This window comes from Suncus etruscus, chromosome 16, assembly GCF_024139225.1.
Source record: "Suncus etruscus isolate mSunEtr1 chromosome 16, mSunEtr1.pri.cur, whole genome shotgun sequence".
Lineage (NCBI taxonomy): Eukaryota > Metazoa > Chordata > Mammalia > Eulipotyphla > Soricidae > Suncus > Suncus etruscus.
The window spans coordinates 2,033,396-2,055,198 of NC_064863.1; positions in this window are offsets into that span (position 1 = coordinate 2,033,396).

The window sequence follows — 21,803 nt, forward strand, 5'->3', positions numbered from 1 at the left end:
TTATCTACCTTAGAATGTCTTTATATGAGTTGGAAAGCTAACGTTTACGTAATCAAAGTTGGTTATCATTATAAGGTTGTATTGCTAAATATAAGACAGAAGGCAAAAGCATCTAGGATCATAAGCACATACATACAGCCTCTCACCACAGAGGAGGTTGAAAGATTCTTTAGGCTTCATAAAAATGTAATATTTTCCCAACATTAACTTTCCCTTGTTTACAAAGAAAAATTATATTACTTTATAAGCAACACTATTTTACTGATAGAATACAATATATAATTACATACAAGAGTGGTAGATTATATATAGTGGCATTATATAAAGTGAATTTTGGGGTTAAATGAAATAGTAGTGTCAACCTCGTTAAGTACTTTCTTATAAGAGGTTTGTGTATTAATTATATTTTGAAAGTCAGATCTCTGCCCTAACCTCCCACACCTATGCTGCTAGCGATCCTACCTTCCGATTCTCTTTTCCTCATAGTTTTTAGCCACATTGAAAGTTGGTTTACTCGTTCATTGTTGTTTTATGCATCTCCACTTGTTTTTCCTGTTGACTGCCATATCTATGTTGGCTCTTGGTAATTTGGTGAGTTATCCCAAGTTCTTCCATTTAAAAGGAACCCAGGGAGGTCTATTTCCAGTGGCACAGATGTCAAGTGGATAGGGGTTCATGTAAATATGTGTAAACTAATGTGTAAAACATGTCTTTCAGTTCACATAGTTGCTTGATGGAGATTGCCTGTGAACAAATATTACCATTTTCCAGATAATCTGTGCCTCCTTTTACCTCAGGGGTGTTCCCTCTGGCCTAGACCTGGGAATGTGCTTGTCCAGAGGAAGGACGTGTGGGTTTGGTGTAGTGGGAGCTGCTGAAATACTTTTCCTTGGGAGTTCATTGGGAAGATCTGGGGGCAAGGAGCACCCTGTTCACTCAGACACTGTTTCAGTTGTCAGAAGAAAGCATTCCCTTAGAAGACATGTCCCTGGCCTGCTGTGCAGGGTGAGGTAGTTCCTGAATGACTGGGTCCCAGCCTTCGTGACAGCTTCATTTAGGGAACTTGTCTCACAGGTCTGTGCTGGCCTGTTGTGGAAGCAGCGAGTGATAACCATCTTCTGTTTCGGATGGCGCCTACCACCCAGAAGACTGAGGAAGAAGAGAGCAGGCCTTGAGAAGGACCTCTGCCTGTTCTGATGCTTCAGTCCTACCTCTTCCCTCAGGCTCTGGTAGTCTCTATTTCTGTTTCTACTTAGAGTCCTTGGGGCTAATCTGGATTTTTCATTTGATAGCCAAGCCAAGCCAATTAATTCCCTCTTCCTTTCAAAGTCCATAACCAGGTTCTCTGCTGTTCTGCTACCAAGAAATATTTTTCTATGTAATCATCCCCGAAGGACTTTGCAATGAGGAGGTGGTTGCCTGAGAGAAGGGTGAGCGGGAAGGGATCTAGAGACCAGCTGGAAAGAGAACTCTAGAACCATGATGATTTGTTGTTTTATTTTTGTAGTTGGGGACTTTCTCTGATTATGCAGAGTCTATTCCTGCATGCAGAGATTATTCCTGGTGCTGTTTGGGATACCATACGTGGTGCCGTGAATCAAAATCAGTTTGGCAGTATGCAAAGCAAGTGACCTATCGAAGTCCTTATATCTTTGTTTCCCATGATGATGACAACTTTGAAACTGTCGAAGCAGCTGCAGAAAGGCTCCTATGAGACCAGCTTCACCGTTGCACTCCAGGAAACCAACACTGTGCTGAAAGCTGGATTTCCCTTGATATCGAGGAATCTACAGGCTGTGCCAAACAGCACCTTCCATGATCCACCTGGGACAGCATGGGTAAGGCTTTATCTCTGACTTGATGTGGCCGCGCTGAAACTTTGCCATCCATAATCCCTCACTTTCAAAACCACTGTGGTGAGCATCAATCATGATGATACAGCAAAATACTGAACCCCAGCACATGCCAGGGGACTGACAGAGACTGGCACCAGGTAGACAGGGTAAAAGTTATTCTCATTCTTATTCTATAAATTGGAGACTCAAGTCTACATTCTGTTTTGTTCTGTTTTGGTTTTGGGGTCACACCTGGTGGTGCTCAGGGATTACTCCTGCCTCTGTGCTCAGAAATCACTCCAGGCAGGCTCAGGGGACTTTATAGGATGCCAAGGATTAAACCCGGGTTGACTGCATGCAAGGCAAACGCCCTACCCACTGTACTCTTACTCTGGATCCTATATCTTACCTGGTGCCACATAGCCAGTGAGTACAAAATCTGATCTCAGCTGAGTTCTCCAGGCTGACATAGGCCTGTGTCAAGAGAACACATAGACTAACATCCTGGGACTCCACAACAGCAAAAAACAAAATTTGTGCCTGCAGCCTTGAAAGAATGGTGGGGTGAGCTAGGTTTGATGCAAATTGAAATGCAGATACCAAATGATAAAAGCAGAAAATCATATCCCTAGGTGGTGGAAAGGGAGGATGGAAAGTGTTCTTCTAAAATGCAGGATGAGTCCATGTTGAACAAACTGTCAAGAACTGTCCACTATACACAAGACAAGAGTTGACTCAGCTCCAACAAGTTCTATTAGTCGACCTGTACTGCTTTTCAGGCATCAAGGCGCCATCCTGAGCAGGAGTGAACCTGGTTGAGTGGTTGAGCATGTAGGGCGTGCATGGATCAGGGAAAGGAGCAGTGTAAGAGAACATGGAACATCTGGTAGAAAGTAGAGGTTTTTGAGGGGAAGGAGGGGAAGGGGTAAGATCAACTTCTTCAGTAGTTGACAAAGAAAAAAAAAGCCAGACCCTGTCATCATTTTACCTAGAAGAGGAACCTACTTTTCCACCACTGACATTTAAGGTCTCTGAATTTTGGTCCCAAGAGCTGTGGAAGCTGAATGTGCTCTGGTTTCATTTCCTGGCAGCAGAGATGTTCTATCAGAATCTCATTCTAGGAGGCCAGAGGGGTGATGCAAATGTAGGGCATTTGCCTTGCACAATGCTGATCTAGGGAGGACTGTGGTTCGATCCCCCAGCGTCCCATATGGTCCCCCAAATCAGGAGCTGTTTCTGAGTGCAGAACCAGGAGTAACCCCTGAGTGTCATCGGGTGTGGCCCAAAAACCAAATAAATAAATAAATAAATAAATAAATAAATAAATAAATAAAAATCATCCCATTCTAGGCTGCACTGTCTTTTAAAAAATTATTTTTACTATTTGTACTTTTTTTTTTTGTTACACCTTCTGGGGTTTAGGTATTATCCTGGGTTTGCTCTCAGAGATGGCTCCTGGCAAGTTCAGGGGACTGGCACTGTACTGCCTGCTGTATTATCACTCTCGCCCATGACAAGCCTTCTCTGACTAGGGCATCAGTGCTCTTGAACCCAGCCTCCAGCTCGATGGTTTGCATCTTCTTCTAGATGGTTCTCACCTTCTGTTCTACCCGCAATAACACACTGCCCAGAGACATTCAATGCTGTCCAATTTTTTTTTTTTTTTGGTTACAGTTTGTTATAGCTAGCAGGTTTCTATTTTGAACTAGAATCAACTTCCCCCATGGCACCTGCTGGGAAAGGGACAGTTTACATTTAGACAAGAAAGTCTCTCAGAAAACACACCGAAGTGTAGAGTATGTTTGTAGGAAAAGAAGCCTATAGGAGGCACACCTTTTCCTGCTCTAGGCTCACAGTGTGTCTGCTACTCTGATCAAGCTCTGCTTTCGGCAATCCTGCCCTTCAGGTTCTCTCTGACACCAGTACAACCTAGAAGTTGAGAATTAAATGAACATTGCAAATGACACCTCGATGTCATCCAGCTTGGCTTCACTCTATGGCAGCACTGGACCCAGGTAAGGCCAGGCTGGGCAGATGGGGGGTCGGGGGTGATTCGCCACGGCTGGCCTCACTCAGGTTGTTGCCACCCTGTAATGCAAGAATGTACCCTTGACCAGAATGATGCCGAATATGCTGCTTTTTGTCATAGGAAGTGCATGTTCATTGGAGATGAATTGTCATTTGCTGCGCTCACAAGAGGTAGCAGAGGCACGTCAACACTGGATCCTCCTGAGAGGGTGCTACCCCATCTCACGGTGCTCAGTCAAGACCACTGTGTTTGTGCGTGAGCCCAGCACTGCCTGACTCTTCCTCTTCATCGTGCCACTGCTCGCCCGTGGGCAGGCTGATGCCCAGTGTGCTCCGAAGAATTGACAAGCAAGGAATTTAGCAAGAGACCAGATTCTATTGACTTCTAATGACTTGGCTCTTCTATAATGTCACTTTCAAATTTTCCAAATGCAATGCCCGGTTACATGCAAAAGAACTTTATTCATATGTATGCATGTATAAATAGAAGATCATACTTATCTTACCTCAACTATTTGAATGCTTTCCGTGATTCTGTGCCTAGGACAAAACAGTATGCTGCTGCAAGATGGAGACCAAACATCTGAAAAGTGAGTATGCCCCTTGGAAGTAAGAAGGACTTAACAGATCAATGTATTTGGGGAAACATGTCAAAATCAGAGTGCAATTTCTATTAAATGACTGGGGGCACTCAGAGATGGTACCTAAAGATTCTTGCTGTTATTGATCACATGTTGTTGTCAGGAGAGCATGATGTACTTACTTTTAGAATGTGCATATATGGTTACCAATTGTATGTATGAGAAATGATTAGAAAATAATAAGGAAAAGCAGTAAATAAAGTATATATTAGTAAAATTAAGTTTTTTAAGATGTTTAATACTGTACTAAAAACCGAGGTTCCAAAATGTTTTTACTATTTATTCTCTTGGATGAATGTCTTCCATTCTTGAGTTCTTCCATCTCAACACAGACCATGAGGTGGACCAACTAATCAGTCTTTTATGAATAACTTTATTGGGGTACAGATCAGTTCAATGGAATGTCTTCCATGGTCTTTGTAAACTCTACTCATTTTTTTGCTGAGTGAACTTGCTGATTTTCCAGATTCAATTTAATACGCTCCTGGTGCCTAGAACAGATTCTTATTTGGGGGGTGGCAGGACAGCAGGAGGAACAGATAAAGTGGTCCTCAGGGCTTTCTTCTGCTTCTGAGCTCAGGCAGTGTTGGGGGATCATAGAAGAAGCTGGGGACTGAACTGGGGTTGGTTGCATGCAAGACAGACATCTTTTATTCGTTTGTTTTTTGTTTTTGTTTGTTTTTGATGTTTTAGCATCAACTTTTATTTTGTTCACATCTTTATTCTTTTTTTAAATATCTTTACTTGAACACCTTTATTACAAACATGATTGTGGTTGCGTTTCAGTCATGTAAGAACACCCCCCTTCACCAGTGCAACATTCCCATCACCATGTCCCAAATCTCCCTCCTCCCAAGACAAATGTCTTAACCTCTATACTAACTTTGTGACCTCTTCTTTGTGATCAAAAGGACTTTTGAGATCTACCACAACGTTAGATACGGTTTTAAAATTTATTTATTATTTTTATTTTTGTTTCTTTTTTTTACCACATCTGCCTGTGCTCAGGGCTTACTCCTGGCTCTGCACTCAAGGATCACTCCCAGTGTGGCTTGGGGCTGTATGTAACATGCTGAGGATCAAACTTGGTAAGACAAGTGCTTTGCCTACTGTACTATTTTCCCGATTTTGTAGATAGGGTTTTTATTTAGCTTACCAGTGGTTCAGATCTACTCTTTCTGGGTAATATCCAGTTTATACTGTACTATAATTTATAATTTATGTAAAGAAGCAAATAAACTTTTGAATTAGAATATTGTACATTTAAGAGACTGCTGAAAGAGTTATGTACAATAAATTCATCGTAGCATATGCATTTAGTCTAACATATTAGCTAACTTTAGTTAATAAATAAATATGAATGAAGGGAATAAGCATAAGCATGTTATAAGTGTTAAGGTATAGTGAAAGCCAGGTATTGGGAACATGAGAAATAATATAGTCATTTGTTCAATTAATTGATTTTCTAGTTATGCTTTTACTAAATTTAAGAGATAAAAGTTAGATCCTTCATGTCATAGAGCATAAATTATTGTTTTGTGACTAGATTGTTTTAATAGCTTCAATCTATCTGAAAATTTGTATTTTCCACTAGAAAATTTTGTAAAATTCCTGCCCATTTCAGGTGGAGGAAGAAAGAAAAAGTGTAGAATTGACCTCATAGGCAGTCACTTCTATTCTTGATTTTGTCCCTCATTTGTATAACCTCTAGAAAGTGCTTAATTTTTCTGGTGAGTCTGTTTTATTGGCCATTTAATGGACATAGTCATTTCTGCTCCTCAACTCCAGATAGTGTCTAATGTTGGTAGGCATATTCTTGCAAGCGACTATATAACTGAAAATATTTTGCTATAAAAGCTACTTACTTAAATATAACAATGCATGTTACTTTTTGTGAAAGTTCATCTTATTTATTCAATGTTCTTCCTTTTCCAATAAACTTTATGTTTTTAGGTTTAAGTTCTATTGAAAATTTGTGAACTAAAGCTCCCACATGCCCACATCCAGATTTTTTTGCTAATAACATTTGATATTAGTATTTCATCCATATTTTTAATCACTAAAATAAATATTATCCTACACACTCAGGATGTAAAAAAATAAATGCAGGATGTCCTGCTTCCTTTTCTTTGATCTTAGCTCCACCTTCATGCACAATAGAAAGCAGTGTGTTTTCTGTAAGTAGATGTATTAGTATGAAACTTCTGATTCCAAAGACTATAAAGGCCTGATGACTCAACCGGCTTAAAGATTAAAGACTATATTATCTCAATTAACAGAAGTTCAAGAGAGAAGGCAGTTCCAAAATGATTCAGGGGTTCACTGATAACATAGAGTTGTGCTTTTTTTCATCTTGTTCAGCTTGTTGTAACTGCACTGAGCCAGTCCAGCTCTTCGATCGCCTTCAGAGACATTTACAACCAGAAAAGGAGAGACCATTTTCCCCTTGTGATTCTTTCACATAAAAGAGTCCTTGTCCAGAGGCCCTGCAGTGGGCTTCTCAATTGCCTTTGGTCAAATCACATCATGTGCCGATGCTTCCACCACTCATTGATAAGAGAAGGTGGGCACTATGATCGGCTTACATGAATTACGATGTACTTTTCTTTGGTTTTTGGGCCACACCCGTTTGACGCTCAGGGGTTACTCCTGGCTATGCACTCAGAAATCGCCCCTGGCTTGGGGAGATCATATGGGACGCCGGGGGATCGAACCACAGTCCGTCCTATGCTAGCGCTTGCAAGGCAGACACCTTACCTCTAGCGCCACCTTCCCAGCCCCACGATGTACTTTTCAGGGGGCCTATTCCATGGTTATGTAGAGAATGGTGAACATCTGAACAAGGGGAATATTAGGGTAGGAGGTTGGTGATATTAGGGATGACATTAGGGTAGGATGGTGGTGAATGGTAATTAAAAAACCAACTACAATATTTAATATTGATTACATTCTAAGTGGAATAAAAATGACATTTATTTGCCTGATATTAATAAGAATGAACCTAAGACAGAAGTGGGGGCTTCACCATGACAATGATAGTTGGAAATGATCGTTCTGCACAGGAACTGGGTGCTAAAAGGAGATAAAGTTATCTGCATGATTCCCCTTCAGTAGCAATGTTGCAAACCACAGTGTCTAAAAGGGAAAAAAGTAACAGAGAGAGAGAGAGAGAGAGAGAGAGAGAGAGAGAGAGAGAGAGAGAGAGAGAGAGAGAGAGAGAGAGAGAGTGAGAGAGTGAGAGAGAGAAAGAGAGGGAGAGAGATCTGCCACAAAGGCAGACGGGGGAGAAGGAGGAGATAGGGTGTGTGAGAGAAATTGGGAATGTCGGTGGTGGGAAATGCACTCTGGTGAAGGGTGTTGTACATTGTCTGGCTGAGGCTCAATCATGAACAACTTTGTAATTGTGCATCTTATGGTGATCCAATTAAATAATTTATTTATTAAAAACTGGGAGTTTGGGGCCGGGTAGGTGGTGCTGGAGGTAAGGTGTCTGCCTTGCAAGCGCTAGCCAAGGAAGGACCGCGGTTCGATCCCCCGGCGTCCCATATGGTCCCCCCAAGCCAGGGGCGATTTCTGAGCATATAGCCAGGAGTAACCCCTGAGCGTCAAACGGGTGTGGCCCAAAAACCAAAAAAAAAAAACCAAAAAAAAAAAACTGGGAGTTTGCAGTATCAAGAAATATAGCATCCTTTTCTAACATATTTTGAAGTAACACAGATCTGAGGGATTTAGGGATTCAATATGACCCTTCAGATTCTTTACCTTTTGCAGAACTATTTTATAGATTTTGAGACAATAGATATCAAATGTGCATTTGTGGAATGAATATTTTGTTCCACATACGATGCAAGATCTACTTTTTGCTTGCAGGGAATTTATTATTCTAAATTTTGGTCTTAGAACATTTTGACTTTAAGTAATTTAAAATGAGTATTCTATAGCTTCTTGAAACATTAATAGTTATTTGAAAGTGCAACTTGCAGTGAAATGACTTATGAACTAACTTAATTTTGCCAAAGGCTCATGTTATAAGCAGTAAGCTGCTATAGCATAGTTCTTGACATAAAGCATTCCAGACTTCTAAGCCACTAAAGGCTTCTAATATTAAACAATATAATTGCATTCATTAACTTTTTTTTTATCACATTGTCCTATTCAAGGTGATGAATGGCTTGAGCCAACTTGGCTGCTCAGGTCACAGGACAGGTATATGTTTTGCAGAGTATTGATATCTGCACAGCCCTGAGATATGCCAAGAAATCAGAGTACCCAGAGAAAACTCACTCCAATATGTGGAAAACACAGAGAGTCCCTGTGATTGGGAGTCAAATTTTTTTTTGGGGGGTCACACCCGGCAGTGCTCAGGGGTTACTCCTGGTTGTCTGCTCAGAAATAGCTCCTGGCAGGCACGGGGGACCATATGGGACACCGGGATTTGAACCAACCACCTTTGGTCCTGGATCGGCTGCTTGCAAGGCAAACGTTGCTGTGCTATCTCTCCAGGCCCTGGAATCAATTTTTTTATCTTACCAAAATTATATTGTAGTAAAATGACACTGAACGAAGCTATGCTATTTCTAGAAAATTTTATTTTTAAAATAAAAATGTTTTATTTATCTAGAAAATATATTTGAAGTTAGTCGAGTTGATAACTTACACATAGATGATAAAGGGAATTATAAAAAATTGTTATAATTGCTAGAGCATTATTTGAAAAACAAATTCATTCAAAGATATTAATTATTTTTAAAAGCTATTACATGAGTTTCCTGAGGTAGAATTTATATAGGACACCCTTGAAACACAGTTCTGTGAAATTTCAAAAATGTGTAAAGTGTGCAGTCACTAAAGGTTTAGAGATTTGCAATATCCCCAAATGTCCTCTTGGTGTTTTGTTTGTTTGTTTTTGTTTTTCTGAGAGGCACTCTCCTCGTGGTGGTCAGGACCTACATTAAACTTAGGGTTTATGGGCTGCTCCTGGAGGTTCTTAGGAGACTAGAAGGAGGGAATGGAAAGCAAATCTCTTAGATGCAAAGTAAATGCCTTAACCCTGTAGTATATCTGTAGTTCTAAGATTCATGTTTTATATTCCAGATCTAGGAAAAATAAAAACAAAACTTACTCTTCAAGCTTATTTCACCTTGAACATGTGTTTTATTCACTTGTTTCTGTTTTTTATTTTTCACACTTGAAAAGCCCAAAGCCCATCTTCTCTCTAAAACATGATTATAAGCAATCTTTTAGCTAAGAAACCTACCAAAAACCTGAACAGCCATAATTTTTGCAGTATTTTCTGACAGTAAGCCTTTCTAACTAAATAATACTAATAACTCTTTTTTTTTTGTTTGTTTGTTTTTTGGGGTTTTTTTTTTTTGGGTCACACCCTGCGGTGCTCAGGGGTTACTCCTGGCTGTCTGCTCAGAAATAGCTCCTGGCAGTTACGGGGGACCATATGGGACACGGGATTCGAACCAACCACCTTAGGTCCTGGATAGGCTGCTTGCAAGGCAAACGCCACTGTGCTATCTCTCCGGGCCCTCTAATAACACTTTCTAACTAAATAACACCAACTAGCACTGTCTTTCTTTTTGTTTGTTTTGTTTTTGGGTCACACTCAACAAAACTCAGGGGCCACTCCTGGCTCTGTGCTCAGAAATCGCTCCTGGCAGGCATGGGGGACCATATGGGATGCCTGGATTCGAACCACCATCTGTTTTGGATAGGCGACTTGCAATGCAAACGCCCTTCCACTGTGCTATCTCTCCAGCCCTCATAGCACTGTCTTTCTAAATCATGATTTAGAAAATTAGAAAACGATATTATGATTTTTATCTTTGCCCTCTAGTTTTGTAGCATTACCACTTGTAACAAATAATTAAGCTCTAGAACAATGTTCGTAAACTTTTCCTTAATTCATTAAAAAACATTATCATGGCAAATGAACCAAACACATTTTACCATGATTGACTGTGAATGAGGTCCTCTGATGTTATCATATTGATTCAGTAGACTATTAAGTCAACAGTCTATATATTGTGATATGATATTTGGGAACTTGTCTGTCGAGCAAAATAAGGCTGATACTGTGGCACCAACCATCACATCTCAAGGGTTGAGCACATGAAAGTCTGTTTCTGACTTTTTAAGAAAAGGTCCCTGGTGGGTGGATGTGGCCTTTTCCTCTTAGTCTCCTACTGCTGGCTGGAGAAGGCTTGTCCTCTGGAACTGTCTGGATGATACAATGGAAGGAGAAAGAACAGAGAACCCCTGCAGAGTTGTAGCACCTCCCTGACAGACCACCTCCTTGCATTCCCTTAATGGCCTTAATAACTTAATGAGGTGACTGGAAAGAGAAGACACCTGTATGTACAACATATCACAGGGAACTAAATATTGGTGAGCACAGTAGTGTTAATCACATTGTCTAAAATGGCACAATAATATTTAAATTAGAGACATTTGAGACAGTTTCATGACTAGGGAACCTGCACAAGGTATTTAACCTCTGCGTACCTCAAAGACTCCCATCTGGGAAAGGTGTTTATCTGGTGTTTACCAGAAATCAGGTCCTGTTAGAAGTACTTGACATTTGTTAAATGCTTTAATTAGGAACCAGAGATAGTATAGGGTTACTATCTAGAATTTATCCAGAATGGCCAATCCTAATTTGGTAACTGGCACCACTTAGCCAGGAGTAAGTCCTGAGCAATGCTGGGTGTGGGCCAAATCTACCCTCTCTCAGTAACTTAATGTTTTAATCATTACAACTCATATGCACGTGGAACATACCACCACATTGCCAGCAAGACACCTGGGCACAAGAAAATAAATTAGTTCATTGTAAGAGGAGGGCCTGAACCCTGAACCCAGGTATCTGGCACAAGTTGTAACTGGTTTCTCAAGTAGACGCTCCTTTCCCTTTTGTAGATGATCATACCTGTTAGAATTACATGTGTGCTAAGCAAGTACCTGTGTCAGAGGATCAGTGCTTGTCACTAACATTTTGGTTTTCTGGTAAAGACAGAGAAGGAAATTTGGCTGAGGAATAAGTGCAAGTGTCAATGGGGGTTTTCTGTGTTGTAGGAGTAGAGAGCAATGTAGGAAGGGCATCCCCAAATGGCTGTCTATCCAGCTAAGAGGTTTTGGTTTGCTTGCTTTTGGTAGTGGCAAGGTTGGGACTATACCCAAGAGTTTTTAGGGGGCTAACCCTGTTTCTGTGCTCATGGGATTATGCAGTGCCAGGGATCAAAGTGGACATGCCAGGGAAGTCCCATAACACCTTCTGGTCTTGGCTAAAGGTTTTCTATTTATGTTTATTCTAAGGACACTTTGCTCTCTAGTTTATTTATTTGGAGGCGGGGATTGGGTCACATGCGGAGGCACTCAGGGGTTACTCCTGGCTCTGTGCTCAGAAATCACTCCTGGCAGGCTCGAGGGACCACATGGGATGCAGAGAATTGAACCAGGGTTTTCTACGTTTGGATGCATGCAAGGCAAATGCCCCACCGCTGTGCCATCGTTTCTGGCCTTGCTCTCTAGTTTATATTCTTCTTATCTTAGTACTAATAATGTCTCTGAATTATTTATTTGTAATATAGATACGTGACAGGTTTTTACAGGGTCCTATTATATAAGGTATTTGGTGAAACTGCTGTAAAATCAATTTCGGGGTTCATATCCATTTCAAGGGAAATTAGCCTCTGTCCAAGACCTGGAAAGTTTCATATTGTTTAGGACAAAGGTCCTGGTAATAAACTGGGCAATAAAATAACTTTTGTAGATACTTCAACCAAATCTTTCTCACTGTGCTCTGTAATGCATTACTAAGAAGCCTGTTCTAAGAACTCAAACGCCTTATCAATTAGGAGTGTTTTTGGTAGCAAGTAAGGCATTACCCAAGAGATAACAGGTTAAACAAGAGTTTGATGGATGGATCTCAACGCAGAGCTCTATTGTTGGGGATTTTGGTGTGGTTTCTTTGCCTTTTCCTCATGGTCACAGATGCCTGTTGTAACTTCAATATGTATACAAAGGAAAAGGATGAAAAAAAGGGGGTTTTCCTTACACCAGGGAAGAAAAATATTATCTCAAACCTCATAATAATGTTTTTTTATGCTCATCAGCAACAGTGGACTTGCAAACACATCATGGAAGATCACCTTTGCTGTGATAGGTATAAATCTATAATTCTGATAAAATTATTATATATATGTGTGTGAATGTCTATATATTTCTCTGTATTCTCTCTCCTGTATATACTCAGGAACAGAACACCTCTCCTACTAGCTGCCCTGGAACTCACCCCTTTGATCCTTTGTAGGAGCCAATACTGACTCCCCACCCTCTATGAGGAGGAATGGTTGGGCTGTTCCTGTAGACTTTCCAGTTGAAGAATTTGGGGACCTGATCTGCCCTGGAATTTCAGCCACTCTTCTGCATCACTACACCAGTTATATCATCAGTGGCTAATGTGCTGGAAGAAGGGATGCATCATCTATCTGGATGACTTTGTAATTTTACTTCAACTCATTGCAAACCTAGATCCAGTTTCAAGTACTAATCACACCACACCATTCGTGCCAGGTTTCATTTTAACACGCTCTGATATAAGGTTGAGTCCAATGTAAATTAATATAAAATTTTTAAATTCAGGTAATGAAAGTGTCTCGATTCGCCTTAGATCACATCTAAGTGGCATATTAAAGTGAACTTAATACAAAGTTATTCTCCAAAGCTGTTACTTCTGTTTTGCCAAACTTTTTTTGGGAGGCGGGGGAAATCACACCCGTTGACGCTCTGTTAATCCTGGCTCAGTGCTCAGAAATCGCTCCTGGCTTGGGGACCATATGGGACGCCAGGAGATCAAACTTCGGTCTGTCCTAGGCTAGTGCTGGCAAGGCAGACAGACACCTTACTTTTAGTGCCACCTCTCCAGCCCCTATAAAAGAGCCTTTTTAAGAAAAAAAAATTATTTTAGATGGGGCCAGAGGGATAATACAGCAAGTGGGGTGCTTTCCTTGATTGAAGCTGATTCAGGTTTGATCCCCAGAATTCCATGCAGCCATCTTTGTACTGCCAGGAGTAATTCCTGAGTCCAGAGCGAGGAGTAACTCCTGAGCACCACTGGGTGTAGTCCAAAAAAGCAAAGAAAAAAATTAAGGTCCTTGATGTTTTGTTGTTGTTTTCCTCTTCAGTTCTACCTTTCATAGTTTCAGGCTATAGCAAAAGGAGGGGTAATCTGATTATCAGAAAACTTTCCAGTGTACACTATTCATTGTCTTTGTTTTATTATTTTTTCCTTTTCTCCACAATAGAGGTTAGAGGTTTGGAAGAAGCTATTCCAGGGGAGAAATCAGTATGCCACTTTGGTATCATTGTCTCCCACTTTTCACACTACACTATTTGACATTCTGTGCAATGCCATTCTTGGGAGGTTAGTTATGAAAACTTGTGGACAACCATCATCTAGTTTATTTTTTATTGCTGGGTAGACACCTCAGAATATGCTTTTAAAATTCCTTTTATACTTTTCAAAACAACACAGAAGATAAAGAAGCCATCATCTCTGGAATAAGAGGTCTTCCTAAGTTTTCTTTAATGTTGTATATGAAGAAATAACTTGGACAAGAAACATGACTTGATTATGTCATTTCACTGTATACAAACAGAAGAGCCCTGTCATGGTTCTTTTAATGGCATGTGGTAAAACTCAATAAATTGTTTCCAAAATGCTCTCAACTCCCAAGGAAAAGGCGTCACCTTGCCACATCCAGCATGGTAGCAACAATATTTGCTGTAGCCAACAAGAATCCAATCCAGAGGTGATCTGTCTCCCACATTCAAGAAAACTGTCCTGTGTCTTGAAAGGGGAGTCCGTCTATGTCCAGCTTGTCTGTGAGCTAGTGGGGCTTACGTTTAGGGGTAGGATTCTGGCTAAAACTCTATCCTATAAAAGACTGACTCATTGTCTCCAGCTCTTGGGATTACTCAAAGACCAGGAAGCATAATAAAAATGCTCCTCCATTTTTTCTTTCATTGATGATAAAATTCAATTAATATTTTATGATTTATTTCAGTGATTTAACAAGAGCCTGGAGAAAATATTTCAGAATCTTTAAAGACATTTTTCAGGACAAACCCATACACTTTTTGCTCTTTGTGGGCATGCTTGACTGTAAGAATATGTGCCAGTGCCTGCCAGTTCCTGCTCTGTTGCCACTCACTACCACCACCACCACCACGTCCAATGTTGTGCTGGCACCATGTTAAAGGTTATGGTCATTATCAAAGGAAATATGGGCTCATTGCCTCTGACTTCCTTCTTCCATCAAAGGAATGTTATAATGTCTGCCAAAACCAAGTGAACACACACACACACACACACCCATATATATATATATATATATATATATATATATATATATATATCTGTATATATATATATATATGTATATATATATATCTGCCTATATGGCTACACTCAAAAGAAGGTCTGATTTTGTCTCCTAACTTTTGGGGGAAATGGCTCTTTGTTCAGCATTTAAGGTTTTGGTTCCAGTCACACAATGTTTCAACACCAATTCCTCTTTTAATGTTTTCTTGAACTTTCATTTTTTTAAAAAATAATTTTTATTGTGGTTAAAGTGAATTACAAATCTTCCACAGAAACATTTAAGGTACATCGTGACAATGAATGAGGGGCATTCCCACCACCAGTATTGTCCTCCCTCCAGCCCTGTTCTCAGCATGCATCCTACCTCCCCTTTCTCCCCCCCCACCCTTCCCCACCCCCGCTGCTAGTGTAAGTGGTCCACTCTTGTACAGCTTGTTGTATTTTGGGTATCGATTCTCTTGTCATTGGCTTTGGGTTTGAACACCAATTCCTTTGCCAGTGTCCACTTCCCCCCACCAATGCCCACCTTCCAGTTGCTCTCGCCAGTCTGCCTTTACTTTGTTAAAATAGACATTTTTGTACTGTGGTTTACAGTACTGTTGCTGATGGGGTTTCATACATAATACTTTACCACTCTTAATACCACTTTATCCTGGAGCCAGAGAGAGAGAGCTCAGCAGTAGGGCGTTTGCTCTGCATGCAGCAGATCCAGGATGGATGGTGGTTTGAATTCTGGCATCCCATATGGTTCCTTGAGCCTGCCAGGAACGATTTTTGAGCTCAAAACCAGAAGTAACATGAGTGCCACTGGTATGACCAAAAAAAAAAAAAAACAAAAAAACCAACCTCCAAAAAAACAGAAAAAAATATACCACCTCATCGTTCACCCCCTCCTCTAGGTTGAATCCTTTCCTCAACAACCCCCCTCCAACCCTACCATCCAGCCCCCTCAAGGGGATTATTTCTTACTGAGCACCAGTTCTCATGTGTTTGTTTGTTTGTTTCCCCCTTTCAAAAAGTGGTATTTTGTAAATGAGGTTTTGAAAAAGTAAAAAAAGACACACTATTTGTTTTGTTGTGATTTCTACATTAACATGAAAAATAAACATTTAATGCAATATATTATTTATTAAAGGTAGAAGATGTACTATTAATAAAACAAAGCATGACACAACGATATAATACACAGCAGTTTTCCTGGACCAGGGTTTGTACTAGAAGAAGAACTAATCTTATTTAAACCTCTTACTAGACCTATGTGTTAGATATCAATTCAATTTTACAAATGAAGAAACAAAAGCTTTTAGAGAATGAAGTTTTTTGAGAGTGGAGCTGTAGATCTGCAGACCACTCCAGATGTAGTCCAAGCTTATGTTTCTAGTCCAGACTATTTTATGTCAATCATAATATTTTTATTTAGGCACATCGAGTTATAATACTGTTAAGATTAATGCTTCAATATGTACCTTAAATATTATGTGAAAGATTTGTAATTCATGTTGGTCACAATAAAATTATTAAAAAAAGATTAGTGCTTCAGGAAGACAATGCTGCTACATGACAGTGTTAAGGTCTCTCTACTATTCTCTCTAGATTCCCTCTTCCTGTACCCATATCCCATGTATATCTATCCACTTCAGTTCCATAGACTGAATTCAGGTTTGTTATCACTGACTATGGTTTATTATCTTACTAAATTACTTTATACTCCATATATGAGAGAATATTTGATATTTGTCATTCTCCATTTGACTCCTCTCATCATGATTCCCTCCAATTCCATTCAAGTTGTAGTGAATTGTAGGGCATTATTTTTTCTTCTAACTGATTACTTGGCATTGTGTAAATATTACCAGTGTCTTTACCTGCCAGTCTATTCTTGGGCATTTATGTTATTTCCAGATCATGTGAACAACGCTGCAAACGTAGATAAAATAACTTTGAATGCATGTTTTTTGAGTTCTAAGGGTAGATGCTCAAAAAGTAAAATTCCTGATTTATATGGAGCTCAATTCTTCATTTTTTGAGAAATGTCCATGCTATCTTCTAGAGAGGCTAAACCAGAAAATAGTTCCAGTGAGGGACTATTTCCACAGAGGCTGAATCAGAAATGTTTCCCTTCCAAGAGTGTATGGAGGTTCCTTTCACCATATACCTGCAATGCTAATCATATTTTTGTGGTATTTAGTAAAGTGCATGGATTACTTTCCTAATGATTATGTTCACAAGAAGAGAAGATGGGGAATATAGTATCTATGAGCTTCTTTCCCTTAATGGAAGGAAAGTAAATGAATGTGTGAATTGACTAGGTGGGTATATGTTTTTAAAATATTTTCAATTCACTTTCAGTGGCATATCTTTAGGCTTAATGTCAGTATACTGGAATTATTACCAAAATGATACAAATTCTAGGGATTTTGAGGGGAAGTAATAGTACAGTTGGTAGGGTGTTTGCCTTGCATATAACTGATCTAAGTTTGATTCTTGGCATCTGTTATAATCCCCCCAAACCTGCCAAGAACAACCAGGAGTAACTTCTGAGCATAGAGCCCGGTGTAATGCCTGAGCACCACCGGGTTTGAGAAAGAAGAAAGAAAGAAAGAAAAAGAAAGAAAGAAAGAAAGAAGAAAGAAAGAAAGAAAGAAAGAAAGAAAGAAAGAAAGAAAGAAAGAAAGAAAGAAAGAAAGAAAGAAAGAAAGAAAGAAAGAAAGAAAGAAAGAAAGAAAGAAAGAAGAAAGAAAGAAAGAAAGAAAGAAAGAAAGAAAGAAAGAAAGAAAGAAAGAAAGAAAGAAAGAAAGAAAGAAAGAAAGAAAAGAAGAAAGGAAGGAAAGAAAGAAGGAAAGAAAGAAAGAAGGAAGGAAGGAAAGAAAGAAAGAGAAAGAAAAAAAGAAAGAAAGAAAGAAGGAAAGAAAGAGAAAGCAAGCAAGAAAGAAAGAAGAAAGAAAAAGAGAAAGAAAAAGGAAATAATTTTAGGGATTTAAGTTGTACATAAAAGGGAAACATTTTGTCCCAACAACATCTGATTTCTAATATAGAGATTAGTACATAAGTGGCAAGGTAAAAATAGTAAGATTCAAATTGTTCTTTAAAAATATAACATGACATTTTGCCTTGTAAACAGTCATCATAAATACAGTATTGAAAATCGCCTCTAGCGCTAATTATTAAAGCCTGGGTGGAAAGGATGGAACAGAAAAGGAGTAGAAACACATTCTAGTCCTGCCTCTAATTAGCTATGTGAGTTTGGAGGAGTCACTGGATCGTTCGAAACTTCTTTTTCTTTTCACATCTGCAGAGAGAAAGAGGTTTCTGGCTCCTTCCAATTCTCTAAATTTCTAATTCTATGAGTCAAACTTGTCACAGCTTTGCTAATGGCTCAATTTTACTTTTTCATACACCTCTCTCTGGGAAAGATCCAACTGAAAATGCAATTCAATTCTCCCTTGAAATTCTTTGCTCATTCCACGCCCCTAGTCTTTTATTTTTAACCCCTCTGTCATTGGGAAACATGTTCAAGGATAGTGGAGAAGTGAATAAGGTAAAAATAATTTATCAATAGACTGTTATATTTACATGCAATGCACTTGGGTCCACTGTGCCACCTTTTTTTCTGTCCCGCTTCTTGATTCTCCTTTGTTAGGTTGGGTTGCTTGCTTTCATTTATCATAAATGCTTTAGAACTTGTCACTTGGAAAACCAAAATGGACTTTTTAAATTTAAATTAGCAAGAAATATACTTAAAAAAGAATTTTTACTTACTAATTTTTATGCACAATGATTGTCATTATTTTAGCTGCCAGAATTAATGAACTGATATGGTGGATAGGTTTTAGGAAAATTATTTAGAGCTTGACGATAAGTTTATGACAAAGTCTTCCTATAAATACCTTTTATTCTTGAAAAGATATACAATTACCATTCTATAAAGATGAACTATGCTAAATAGGAAATAGATAGCCAGTTAAAATACAGACCATGATAAATTATTTGTCTGCAGCTGACCCTGAAGTCCAACCATGGTTTTACTGTGGACAAAACATCCTGAAAACCAAAGAGTAAGTAAGAACATGGAATAGACAGGGATCCTCAAATTTCTAGTTTCTGGCCTGGGGAGGTAGCTCAAAGCCCTGGCTTTGATCCCACAAGCATCACTAGAAACAAGCTCCAAATACCACGAGGGGTGTAACCCCTGGCACCCAAAGAAAGCAAAACAACCAAATTCTCAAGATCCTTCTGTTAGAGCCAAACACAGAAAACTCAATGCTCTTCATCAATAATATCATTTAATCTAAGCATTTATTTTACTGAAAGTGATAATAATTTGTGACTTCTAAATCTTTTCTTATTTTTAAATCAGATTCTATTGACATATTAAGCTTATACATAAGTTAATGAACAGACTTCATCAAAGATAAATACTTTGATGATGTTCTAGAAACAATGGAAAAAGTGATAGCTTGATTCATAGTCCTTAGGTTGATGAACAGGCTTATAATCTTGTTCAAATACTTAGTATTTTATACTTTTCCTAACCACAAATGGCCTAGGGGAGAAGTCAAAAATATGGACATCTATGTGATCACCACCTACTCCAAAGATTAATGCCTAATGTTGATCATAATCCTATTCTTGCTGAGCTGAGTTCAGTCTTGGGGTGCTTCTCAACAGCAATGACTGTAGTTACCATAAGTAATTGGAAAACTATTTGCTGTCCTAGTCCAGAATAATCTTATTAAGAGCTGCAGCCTTGGGGCCGGCGAGGTGGCGCTAGAGGTAAGGTGTCTGCCTTGCAAGCGCTAGCCAAGGAAGGACCGCGGTTCAACCCTTTGGTGTCCCATATGGTCCCCCCAAACCAGGGGCAATTTCTGAGCGCTTAGCCAGGAGTAACCCCTAAGCATCAAATGGGTGTGGCCCAAAAAACCAAAAAAAAAAAAAAAAAAAGGAGCTGCAGCCTTTCACCATCCTTATATTGTTCAAATCACCTTATAAGAAATTTATTTATTTATTTAACTTTAGGGGCCACACCTGGTTGTGCTCAGGGATAACTCCTGGTGAAGTTGACCAGATGTGGCTCTGGAGATTAAACCTGGGTTGGTAGCACGCAAGACAAACATCCTACCCACTTAGTCACTATAATTTTTTTCCTCTTTTTTTCATTTTTGGGCCACACCCAAGGGCACTCAGGGGTTATTCTTGCTCAGCACTCAGAACTCACCCCTAGCTGGCTCAGGGGACCATATGGAATGCCAGGAATTGAACCTGGGTTGGCTGCATGCAAGGCAAATGCCCTACTGTTGTGCAATTGCTCTGGTCCATAGAATTTTTGAAATCTTGCTTTCATTTGGATTTAATGAAAATCCAAAGAAATCTGTCTTTGATTATTCTGCAGTGATTCAAATGCTTTTCAATATGCTTTAAGGACTTAATTTGTATCTTGAATTGCTTAAATGCTAGGAACACATGAGAGAAATCTGGCCTATAGAGCCAAAGAGGACCTGGTCCTAGTCTCTTCAGATAATTGGAGGGAAACAGGCCTTCTCTTGCGAGAGCCAGCCAGCCGCTTCTATAGCTGGGACATACTCTGCCATCAATCTAGTGGTATAGATAAAGAGTACGACTTGAAGTTAGTCTAAGAATGCTAACAAAAAGCTCAATGAAAATTGTGTGGAAACAAATTTAATTCAGCTGGGTCTGATGTTTATAGCACACCCTGCCTGCAAAAATACAGTAAGCCTTAAGCTTAGTGATATATTGGATATGTTAATCTTAAGAAAAACCCAACAATATGAATTTTCCTCCAATTAAGTATGTACTGGGGCTGGAGAGATAATACAGTGGATAGGGTTCTTTCTTTCTTTAACCCATAATGGACTCTGATTTAATCCCCAGCATCTCATATGGTCCCCCAAGCATTTCTAAGAATAATTACTTTGGGCAGAGCCAAGAGTAAGCCCTAAGCACCACCAGGTGTGGCCCCTAAACAAAAGAAATATCCCAAGTATGCAATACCAAATACCCTTTATTTAAAAAGATAATTTACTTTATTTGAATAAAATTTATCACATCATCCATTATAATCCACTTGTTTCCAAGTAAATGGGAGAGAAATTTTAAAGAAGAAAAGTAAAAGATGTGGCCAGAGTGATAGCACAGGGGGTAGGGTGTTTACCTTTCTCGAGGCTGACCCGGGTCTAACCCAGATTTGGTCCTTGGCATCGCATATGGTTCCCCAAGCCTGACAGGAGCGATTTCTAAGTGTAAAGCCAGGAGTAACCCCTGAGTGCTTCCGGGTGACCCAGAAACCAAAAGAAAGAAAGATTAAAGAAAGATAGAATGAAGGCAGAAAGGAAGACAGACAGAAAGAAGAAAAAGGAAGAAAGAGAAGGGAAGAGAGAAAGAATGAAAGAAAAAGAAAGTAAGGAAAGAAAGAAAAGAAAGAAAGAAAAAGAAAGCAACAAGCACATTTGGAAAACTTGTCTGTTCAATGAGATCATTAAGTCATTGCCAGGCTCAGTGAGCTCATGCTTCTAGTTGGCCATTCTGTTACTTAGTTTGTTCCTGAACGTTAGGTGGCTCCAGATATGCTTTACTCGCATCTAAATCTGTGTGTTCTTCTGGGGATGACAGCGTCAAATAAACATGCAGTTGTCATGTGGAATGTGACTACATAGTCTAGGAATACCACGCACTATTGCTGATATTGTGACTTTTGTAGGTCATCTTTTTTTTGGCTGCCAGGTTTTCTGGAAATACAAGAAGGCAGAGAGAGGATGGGATGGAGGTGAGATTGCCAATACTCACTCCACAAGAAAAGAAGTCCTGATGATATCAGCTCAAATACCAGCATCCTGGGGTTTTGGTCGGATTGGTGTCTCCAGAGTGCCATAAAGTAATGGTGAAACAGCC